At 39.2% G+C, this 12,210-nt stretch overlaps 1 protein-coding gene across 4 annotated transcripts in view; it reads right to left on the bottom strand.

Moving 5' to 3' along the window:
• LOC132521998 (UDP-glucuronosyltransferase 1A1-like) overlaps positions 1 to 12,210 on the bottom strand; it is a 73,536-nt gene that overhangs the window by 55,352 nt on the left and 5,974 nt on the right. The window lies entirely within an intron of this gene.

The raw sequence follows: 12,210 nt of genomic DNA on the forward strand, positions 1-12,210 counted from the left end.
ACGTATCTTTTTCGAGGGGGCCACAATTCAACCTATAACTGGGGACCACAAGCTGGGGGCTTGAGATTCATCCCGAAGTCCCGGGCAACAACTAAAGTTGTTGTGGCCTGGCCAAGTTTGTGTTTTTTAAAAGTCCCTTTTGCAAAGAAGTAGGGAATAGTTCAGAGGGGTCAACCTGGACCCCAGGTGTCATATTCAGAGGCTGTTTGTGTGAGGTGAGGGGCTGAATCAAGGTTACAGAAGCACTGGAGACAGAACAGATGTGAGAGGCAGTACAGGAAGCATCTGCTAGGGGGCACTCACAGAGGACAGCGCAGGAAGGACGGGTCCAGAGAAGGCAGGGACAGGGCCGCAGAGGGCATCCCACACTGCCCAGGGGAGGATGGTCTGGATCTGGACGTTGTGCGTAGACTGGGCACTAGAAAGGGGTTCTTAGCTATGGGTGAAATATTTCAGCCCCTGAGCTATTCCCCCAAACCAATTAAAATATCTGTGAGTATTGGGGTGAGGGCAGGAACACACCTGCAGAGGAGTGAGACTGTTCTTGTCCCATTAAAGGGCTCTCTCCCATTCTACATTAATGCAGTGGCATTTTACTTAGACGTTGGTGTCATCTGATCTCTACTTGCACTTCTTGTACTTGGAGCCCCTGGGGAAAGCTGGACCCCTGGGAGGATGGTGGTACCTTCACAGAGATGCGGGCCCTGGTGAGAAGCAGGGCTGTGGGGAGGGAGGAGCCTGTGTTCCTTGTGCCTGTGAAACACCAGGAGGTTATGTCCAAGCTAGTTGGCTTCACGGATCTGGAGCAGAGGAGGGGCCTGGATTGCACAGATGGACTTGGAACCATCAGGATATGGTAGTGATTGAAGCCAGGGGTGTGGGTGAGGTCACCCCAAAAAAGGCCAGAAATAGAAAACGACATCTCTCGAGCCTGATCCCTGAGAGATGGTATTCCCCACTGCCACTCCCATAAACCTAAACAGAGAAACTAAAACTATTTAAACGTTTTGAAGAAAACATAGGACCAAATCTTCATACCTTAGGGTAGGCAAAGATTTCTTAGGACACAAAAAGTACAAACTATTAAAAAACTGATTAGTCGGATTTTATCAAAATTTAAAACGTGTGCTCTTTGAAAGACATTATTTTAAAAATATAACATAAACCACACACCAGGAGAAAACATCAGCAAAACATGTATCTGACAAAGGACTTGTATCCAGAGCATATAAAGAACTCTTACAGCTCAAAAATAAGAAGGCAACTACCCCAATAAAAATGAGCAGAAGATTTGAAGGGACACTTTTCTTTTTAAAGATATGCATGTGATCAGTAAGCACATGAAAAGACGTTCATCAGCAGCAGTCATAAAGAAATGCAAATTAGGGAGTCCCTTGGTGGGCTAGTGGTTAGGATTCAGAGCTTTCACTGCTGTGGCCCAGGTTCAATCCCTGGTCCGGGAACTGAGATACCACAAGCCGCGTGGTGTGACCAAAAAAGAAGGAAGGAAGGAAAGAAAGAAAGAAATGAAAATTAAAGTCACAATGAAATTCTACTACGCAGCCACAAGAGTGGTTAAGATATAAAAAACTGATAATAGCAAGTGTCAGCAAGAATGCAGAGGCAGGAATGTAAAATAGTACAATTACTTTATTTTTATTTTTTAGTACAATTACTTTAAAAAGCAGTTTGGCTGTTCCTTATAAAGTTTACATACACCTACCATACGACCCAGCAATCCTGCTTCTAAGTATTTACCCAAGAAATACAAAACGATTTACTCACATAAACACATGTAGTCAAATATTCATAGCAGCTTTTTTCCATTCATATTTGTATAATTCCATTCAGATGAAACTCTATTAAAGATCATTCTAATCTCAGTGACAGATACCAGATCAGCCGTTGCCTAAGGTCTAGGGAAAGTGTTGGTTGACTGGGATAGAACACAAGGCCAGTTACTGGAGTGATGGAAGTGTCCCATATCTTGCCTGTGGTGACAGTTACATGGGTATATAAAATTATAACTCAGAAATGTACAGTTAAAATGGTGCATTTTATTATATGTAAATAATACCTCAATAGCATTAATTGTTTTAAAAATAGGATAAATTGAAAAGATACAATGCAATGGCAAAAGAATAAAGCTTTCCAGAACTGATAAAGACCAAAATCTACCATGGAAAGACCTATATATTCTAAGAAACATTAATAGAAAAATACCGGACTTCCCTGGAGGTCCAGTGGTTAAAAGACTGCGCTTCCACTGCAGGGGGCTTGGGTTTGACCCCTGGTCAGGGAAATAAGATTCCACATGCCGCGTGGTGCAGCCAAATAATAATAAATAATAATAATAAAAATTTAAAAAGGAGACGGCTGCCCTTAAAAAAAAAAGATAGAGAAAGAAAAATACGCATAGCTAATAGTATTTCTTTCACTTGCTGGGGAATTTTTTAAATTTCAAGTTTAAATTTAAAAATATCTACGAGTATCACAATAGGGAAAAAAATACCTAAAAGAGAACAAAGATCAAAGACTTCAAATACAAAACGCTTATAAGCCCCAAAATGATTGCCTTAAAAGCTGACAGATCATCCTTTCCTGGGGATATTCCTATTTAGTACCCACCCACATTTTCTTAAAATAAACTCAGATTAGGACACAGAGAAATCTACATGATAATAGATTTATAAGATAAACTAGCAATGAAACACCTGACATCTAAATTGTAAACATCTTTAATTTGTCCAGTGTGGAAAGTCATTAGGAAGTGACTCATCCCAGAGACCTCCCCTGGACTTCAGGTGAGGCTCCACGTGAGCTGCTCTGGGATAGAACATGTGACCTAGGCCTCAACCGATTAGCACATCTCATCCCTTCGGCCACAGTGATTCGTGCAGAGATGGACGTGTCACTTAATGAGACCCAGTGAGGCAGAAGAACTTTACTAGGAATCCTGGGAAAAGGACTCTGGCTAGAGCCCCAGGTGCTTGGGTATCATGACACCCAGAAGGATATCATCAGAAGCAGATACAAGAATTAAAGGTGAAAAATGGGTCCTGGTGTCATCAGTATACCCTGAGATTTTTCCCAGTATTTGAGCCAATAAAATTGCAAGCAACGAAAAGCTTCCAACAAATTCACTGAGTCAAGAATATGGTGGGGTTACCCGAAGAGCTAATATAATCAGAGGTTGCATCAGTTATATTCATTGAGGGAGGTCAGCTCCAGCTCTCTTCTTCACTGGTCAAACAACTTAATTTTTTTAAAAAAGATAAACAGTTAATGAGGGAAATGCAAATTAAGATAACCTTGAGATATTTTTCACCTATTGGACTGGCAAAAACCTAAAGTCTGAAGATAAGTGTGAGCAAGAATTTGAAGAAAAGGGTATACTTATACATTGCTGGAGGGAGAGTAAATTTTTAATACTTATTGACATTTAAAATTCACCTCGAGCTTCCCTGGTGGCTCAGTGGTTGAGAATCCGCCTGCCAATGCAGGGAACACGGGTTCGATCCCTGATCCCAGAAGATCCCACATGCCGCAGAGCAACTAAGCCCGTGCACCACAACTGCTGGACCTGTGCTCTGGAGCCCGTGAGCCACAACTAGTGAGCCCACGTGCCACAACTACTGAAGGCCGTGCGCCTAGAGCCCATGCTCCACAACAAGAGAAGCCACCGCAATGAGAAGCCCGCGCACTGTAACGAAGAGTAGCCCTTGCTTACCACAACTAGAGAAAGCCCGCATGCAGCAACGAAGACCCAACACAGCCAAAAATAAATAAACAAAATAAATAAATTTTTAAAAATAATTAATTAATTAATTTAATTCACCTCACACCGGTCAGAATGGCCATCATCAAAAAATATACAAACAATAAATGCTGGAGAGGGTGTGGAGAAAAGGGAACCCTCTTGCACTGTTGGTGGGAACGTAAACTGATACAGCCACTATGGAGAATAGTATGGAGGTTGCATAAAAAACTAAAAATAGAGCTACCATATGACCCAGCAATACCCCTACTGGGCATATACCCTGAGAAAACCATAATTCAAAAAGAGTCATGTACACCAATGTTCACTGCAGCTCTATTTACAATAGCCAGGACATGGAAGCAAACTAAGTGTCCATTGACAGATGAATGGATAAAGAAGATGTGGCACATATATACAATGGAATATTACTCAGCCATGAAAAGAAATGAAATTGAGTTATTTGTAGTGAAGTGGATGGACCTAGAGTCTGTCATACAGAGTGAAGTAAGTCAGAAAGAGAAAAACAAATACCGTATGGTAACACATGTATATGGAATCTAAAAAACGGTACTGATGAACCTAGTGGCAGGGCAGGAATAAAGATGCAGACATAGAGAAGGAACTTGAGGACACAGTGGGGGAAGGGGAAGCTGGGATGAAGTGAGAGAGTAGCACTGACATGTATACACTACCAAATGTAAAATGGATGGCTAGCGGGAAGCTGCTGCATAGGACAGCTCGATGCTTTGTGACGACCTAGAGGGGTGGGACAGGGAGGGTGGCAGGGAGGCTCAAGAGGGAGGGGATATGGGGATATATGTATACATATAGCTGATTCACTTTGTTGTACAGCAGAAACTAACACACCATTGTAAAGCAATTATACTCCAATAAAGATGTAGAAAAAAAAATCTACAAACAATAAATGCTGGAGAGGGTGTGGAGAAAAGGGAACCCTTTCTACACTGTTGGTGGGAATGTAAAGTGGTAACAGCCACTATGGAGAACAGTATAGAGGTTCCTTAAGAAACTAAAAATAGAGCTACCATATGATCCAGCAATCCCACTCTTGGGCATATATCTGAAGAAAACCATAATTCGAAAAGATACATGCACCCCAATGTTCATTGCAGCATTATTTATAATAGCCAGCTCATGGAAGCAACCTAATGTTCACCAACAGAGGAATGGATAAAGAAGGTATGGTACATATGTACAATGGAATATTACTCAGCCATAAAAATAGAAGGAAATAATGCCATTTGCAGCAACATGCATGGACCTAGACATTGTCATACTAAGTGAAGTCAGACAGAGGAGGACAAATATCGTATGATATTGCTTATATGTGGAATCTAAAAAAATGGTACAAATGAACTTATTTATAAAACAAAAATAGTCACAGATGTAGAGAACAATCTTATGGTTACCGGGGAGGGAGAAAGGGGGCAGGGATAAATTGGGAGAGTGGGATTGACATATCTACTCCACTGTATATAAAATAGGTAACTAATAAAAACCTACTATATAGCACAGGGGACTCTACCCAAGACTCTGCAATGACCTATATTGGAAAGGAATCTAAAAAAGAGTGGATATATGTATAACTGATTCATTTTGCTGTACAGCAGAAAGTAACACAATATTGTAAATCAACTACTCCAATATAATTTTTTTTAAATAGATATCTGTTCAATGAAGGACTTTTTATGCTAAATAACAAAAAAAAGCCAACTGCATGTTATTCTGTAGCACCACAAAGCCAACAAAAGTCATGTCCACTGAGAGATCAGAGACCATGAGATGTTAGTCAAGCCCACCCTGGGCAAATTTCACTGCATATAACTTCCGCAAAGGTCACAGGCAGGGTGCTTCCCAAGAGTTTCCAGTCTGCACAGGTAGGCAGTTAGGGGAAAGGTTAGGCCCTTGGCCTCTGAAAGCTCTACGTCTGGACTCATTGTACATGAACGTTCATAGCAGCATTAGTCGTAATAGCTAAAATAGTGAAAACAGCCCAAATGTCCATCACCTGATGAACAGAAGAATAGATATGTATACCCATAGAAAGGAATATTATTCAGCCATAAAAAGGAGGGAAATACCAATCCATTCTACAAAACGAATGAACCCTGAAAAGTAAATGAAAGAAGGCAGTCACAAAGAACCATGTACTGTACGATTCCATTCTTCTGAAATACAGAAGAACCTACATACGAACCTTCAAGTTGCGAACTTTCAAAGATGAGAACGTGCGTTTGCATGTCCAATCACGTAAGTTAGTTCATGTGTCTGGCGTATGTTGTCACATGCATGTATCCTCTACAAGTGGTTGTGCTTTTGTGTACTTTACTGTACAGTACTGTATAAAGTACAGTAGTACAGTATCTTTATTTCAAACCCAGGATGTGAGTGAGTGAAATTGCATCTGGCCCTCCATCTCCTATTGCTGACGACCCTTCAGCTCTACCATCTCCCACCTCCTCTCCCTCCTCTAGTCAGTAACTCTTCTTGCCTGTTCACTCGATGCCCGCCCCTGGATGCCAGCTGTTGTACTGTACTACTGTACTTTCAAGGTACTATATAAGATTAAAATTTTTTTCTTTATTTTTTGTGTTTGTTTTTTATGTATTATTTGTGTGAAAAGTATTATAAACCTATTACAGTACAGTACTATATAGCCGATTGTGTTAGTTGTGTACCCAGGCTAACTATGTTGGACTTATGAACAATTTGGACTTATGAATACGCTCTCAGAAAGGAGCTCATTTGAATGTAGGGGACTTACTGTAACCGGAACAGGCAAATCCACAGAGACAAAAAGTAGATTAGTGGTTGCCAGGGGCTGGAGAAGAGGGGGAGTGACTGCCAAGGGACATGGGGTGTCCTTTTGGAGTGAGGAAGTGACCTAGAATTAGACAACGATGATGATTATTCATATCTTCGAATATACTAAAGACCATTGGTTGTATATTTTAAAAGGGTGAATTATGTTGTAATTTTTTTAAAAAAAGAATGTCTGCATTGGAATCCTGCCTTCCCCACTTACTAGAGCTGTGACCATGGGCAACTCACTCAACCGCTCTGTGCCTCAGTTTCATTATCTGCAAAATGGGGCTAATAACAATGTCAACCCATGTTGGCTTTTGTTATATTTAATTTCTAAACTCCCCCTAAGGGGACTCTATCCATCTGAGGGTTAAATAATTCATAGGAGGCTCCCAACAAGAGGAGAATATTGACCTCTGATCATGTTGTTTTGAAAAGAGCCTGATCTCATCGTTACTGTTAATATTGTGAAGGTTGGAAATAATCGTACTGGGAAATACCTAGCACCACGCAGTTACGGCAGTTACAGCTGTCACTGATTCTTTGCCACACATCTGGCACTCTACATGCATTATCGTTTCTGATCTGGAAAAGAGCTGTGTGTGGTGCTACTATTTTATCCCTATTTAAACTATTTAGAAACAGCGGTTCTTACCCAAGGTGATGTCACTGCTAAGTGTCAGAGCTGGGGTATTTATTGGCATGAAAAATCTAAAACATTGACTTTCTGGCCCTTTACATAAAGTTTGCCTGATATAACATCTTGAATTTACACAAACAAAATAATATGTTCTCTGCTCCAAAAACACTTAAATTCACTTTTAGCACATGTATGATGATAAGTGCTTAATTATTTTTATTCCAAAAAAATTTCCTCATAAAAATGGGGTGCTTTATACAAGTCTGTACATTCTACAGCCCAACCAATATTTTGATTCTCGTTTTCTTGCATTCAGTCATGCTAAATAAATCCAACATTATCATCTGTGTGTGTGTGTGTGTGTACCCAGTCTGGGTGAAACTTCCTCAGCTATGTGAGGATCCAGGGGTCCCCAGTGGGCAAGGCAAGGTGAACAGAGGCCCTTATAAAATGCTGTCCTAGCCAGACTTGATTCATGCTCTAAGTAGTAGGAGTTACATAAGCAGAGTGTCCATAACATATATTCACTGAGTACATAATCCATCTGTAACCTCTCCTTAGTTCGAAGGGGAAAGTAAGACCCCCAATATGTGAAAGAATATGACTATATTATAAAACATACTGAGCCTTACAAGGAGCCAGATCAATAGATAAAAATCAATAGTACTTCCCTAATAAAATGATAGGGTGAGATAAGCATTTCATCTGGATTTAGAGACTCTGCATTTGCCAGGAATATTACTCCTGTATTTGAAAATACCTTTTCAATTGCAAGTGATTGAACTCCAATTCAAACTGTCTGGACCAACTATTCAACATTATTCATAAACTATTGAATAATTGTTATTGAACTAATGACTCAATGATGTTTTGAAGGTATATGTTCCAGTGAAACAAAATAAGAGGTATGAATATGGAAGGTTATTATTTGCAGATGGTATTGTATACCTAAAAAAACTTACAAACTACTAAGAGTAATTAGTAGTATGGCTAGATCAAGATAAATGTGCAAAAAGCAAAGCTATACTTTAATTTCCACTTCAAAATAGAAATGAAAATATACTCTGTTCACAATAGTTTCCAAGGTAATAAAATGCCTAGGAATTAATTTTAATAAGAAAAAATAAAAGACATACAAAGAAAAATGCAAATTTTCATTGGTAGACTTAAAACAAGATCTGAATAAGTAAAGAGAAGTACTATATTCTGAATAGGAAAAGCATAGCAAAAAGATGTCTCTCATTCTATTTATTGGGTCAACCAACCTTCTGGGACTACTACCCCACCCGTTTACACCCACCTTGCAGCTCTCAATAAATGTGGAACAGCCATTCCCCTATGAGCCGGCACCGTGATTACAGGTTTCCGTAACAAAACAAAAGCATTTTTGGCCCACTTCTTAGCACAAGGCACACCCACCCCCCTCATCCCTGTGCTAGTGATTATCCAGCTATCAGCCTGTTTATCCAGCCGGTCCACTAGCTGTGCGATTAACAGCCAATATTACAGCAGGTCATGTATTAATACATCTAATAGGAGGACCAATCTTAGCGCTAATAAGCATCAACACCATCACGGCTTTCATTACATTCGTTGTTCTCTCCCTACTCACTATCCTCGAATTCGCTGTTGCTATAATTCCAGCCTATGTATTTACCCTCTTAGTAAGCCTATATCTGCATGACAACACATAATGACCCACCAGACCCACGCGTACCACATAGTAAACCCCAGTCCTTGACCCCTTACAGGAGCCCTTTCAACCCTCCGCATAACGTCGGGCCTAATCACGTGATTCCACTTAACTCAATAATTCTACTAATATTAGGCCTACTAACCAACACTCTAACAATATATCAGTGATGACGAGATGTTATTCGAGAAAGCACCTTCCAGGGCCATCACACACCAATCGTCCAAAAGGGACTTTGATACGGAATAATCTATTTTATCGTCTCAGAAGTCCTCTTTTTTACCGGCTTTTTTTGAGCCTTCTATCACTCAAGCCTCGCCCCTACCCCTAAATTAGGCGGGTGCTGGGCGCCAACAGGCATTCGCCCTCCAAACCCCCTAGAGGTGCCGCTTCTCAACACTTCTGTGCTATTAGCCTCTGGGTGTCTATGACCTGGGCCCACCACAGCCTTATGGAAGGAAATCGCAAGCACATACTCCGAGCCCTCTTTATTACAATTGCCCTTGGTGTCTATTTCACACCCCTACAAGCTTCAGAGTATTACAAAGCCCCATGTACGATCTCAGATGGGGTATATGGGTCAACTTTCTTCCTGGCCACAGGGTTCCATGGACTGCGCATAATCACTGTGTCCACCTTCCTTATTGTTTGTTTCCTGCACCAATTAAAATTCCACTTCACATCCAACCACCACTTTGGCTTTGAAGCCGCTGCTTGATACTGACATTCTGTAGATGTTTTATGACTCTTCCTTTTCGTATCTATCTATCGATGAGCCGCATAATTCTTATAGTATTAATTAACGCAACTGACTTGTAATCAGTTAGTTTCGGTACACCCCGAAAAAGAATAAAAAACTTAATACTGACCCTATTAACACATACTGCACTGGCTTCATTGCTTGTACTCATTGCCTTCTGACTCCCCCAGCTAAACATGTACGCAGAGAAAACAAGCCCTTATGAATGCGGATTTGACCTTATAGGATCCGCCCGCCTGCCTTTTTCCATAAAATTTTTCCTAGTAGCAATCACATTCCTCCTTTTCCACCTAGAAATTGCCCTCCTACTGCCCCTCCCCTGAGCAACTCAAACAAGTAATCTAAAAACAATACTCACCATGGTTTTACTTTTAATCTCATTATTGGCAATTAGTCTGGCCTACAGTGAGCTCAATAAGGACTGGAGTGGACTGAACTAAACTGTATTTAGTTTAAAACAAAACAAATTATTTTGACTCATTAGATTATGACTAAACTCATAATTACCAAGTGTCTTTAGTGTGTATAAATATTATTATAGCTTTCACTATATCCCTTATAGGATTACTAATATAGCTAGCCCACCTAGTATCCTCACTACTATGTCTAGAAGGCATAATATTATCCCTATTCATCCTGGCGACCCTTACAATCCTAAATTCACACTTGACCTCAGCCAGCATACCAATCATCCTGCTGGTGTTCGCAGCCTGCGAAGCAGCACGCAGATTACCCTGATTAGTAACAGTATCAAATACCTATGGCACCGATTACGTAGGAAACCTTAACCTCCTCCAACGCTAAAATTTATTATCCCCACAATTATACTAATACCCCTAATTTGACTAGCAAAAAGCAACACAATCTGAATTAACTCCACAACCCATAGTCTGCTAATTAGTCTCACAAGCTTACTTCTCCTTAATCAATTCAATGACAACAGCCTTAATTTCTCTTTTCGGACTCCCTATCCGCACCATTACTGACCCTAACAATGGGGCTCCTTTCCCTAATACTAATAGCTAGTCAATCTCACCTTTCTCAAATGAGTAAAAATATTTTACATCATATTAACAGAACCCTAATGGTTTATTTTTATATTTTGGACTAGATAAAACAATTTTCAATTTTGTGAAGGAGAATAAATTATAAGAATCACTAAGAAAACTTGGAAAAAAAAGAATAATGAGTATGGGGCATGCCCTACCAGATATTAAAACTTACTACAAAGCTACTATAATCAAAATATGGCTGTGGCACATGAATAGATAAATAAATCAGTGGAGAAAGACTGGAAGTACAAAAGCAGATGCAAATAAATATGGGAATCTAAAATATGATAATGATGCATTTCAATTCAATGAATGAAGGAGGATTTTTTATTAAATGATGTTGGGATAATGGACTACCCATTTAGGAAAAATAATGAAGTTAGATCCTTATACCATGCAAAGTTCTTATTGTAAGAAATAAAACTATTAACATTGGTGGAATTAAAATATTAAGACATAATATGGAAAAAAATGCTTCTATATGTCAGACTTGGAAAGATCTAAACAAGCTGAAATCCAGAAACCATTAAAGGAAAAGTCAACCAGTTTGACTACCCAAAAATGAAAGTCCCGTATGAGGAAAGATGAAAGACAGCCCAGGAAAAAAATATTTGCAGCACATATAAAAAACTAAGTATTGATATTGCTAATACTCAAGAGACATAATAATTAGCTATAAAAAGAAAGTTCTATAAAAATGATTAGAGAATGTGAAAACATAACTCACAAAGGAGGAAATACAAATGGCCAGTATATCTAAGAAAATAGGAAACAAAAATTGATGCAGCTATGCAGAGTTATTTTGCTAAAAATTTTAAACTTTGACAACTTCTGGAGGTGGAGGGGGTAGAGAGAAACAGAGCTCTTGTATACTTTTGACCAAAGTGTCAGGTTGTTCAATATTTTGAAAGCAATTTGTTGAATTCATTAAAATATAGTATGTACATGCTATTTGACCCAGCAACACTACTTCTAAGGACTCTAGCTTACGGAGATAAGAGCATAGAAACATAGACATATATGAAGGTAAAGAAATGAAGAATGTTAATACAATCTCGCTTATAAAAGAAAAAATGGGAAAAGCTATCAATATCCATCAATATTGGTTAGTTGAATAAAGTATGGTACATCCAAAGTAAAGAATTTTATGCAACCATTAAGAAGAGCGACAGATTTGTATGTACTGACTGTAGATGTCCACAATTTATTGGCAAGTGGAAAAAAGCAAGGTAAGGAACAATATATCCAGTCTGATACTAGATTGTATTTTAATAAGTGGGTGTGAGAATTTACATTAGATGTATGCACTCATATTAAATAATATTAAATACTTTAAGAAAAATTGGAAAAGATACATACAAAATGGCTAAAAGCATTTTCCTATAGCGGGTGGCATTGGATTGACAAAAGGGAAGTTTCATTTCTTACCGTATTTTTCAGTATTTTTCCCAAAGCAGGATTTAAAAATGCAGCCTGGAA

The sequence above is a fragment of the Lagenorhynchus albirostris genome, chromosome 6 (genome assembly GCF_949774975.1).
Source record: "Lagenorhynchus albirostris chromosome 6, mLagAlb1.1, whole genome shotgun sequence".
Classification (NCBI taxonomy): domain Eukaryota; kingdom Metazoa; phylum Chordata; class Mammalia; order Artiodactyla; family Delphinidae; genus Lagenorhynchus; species Lagenorhynchus albirostris.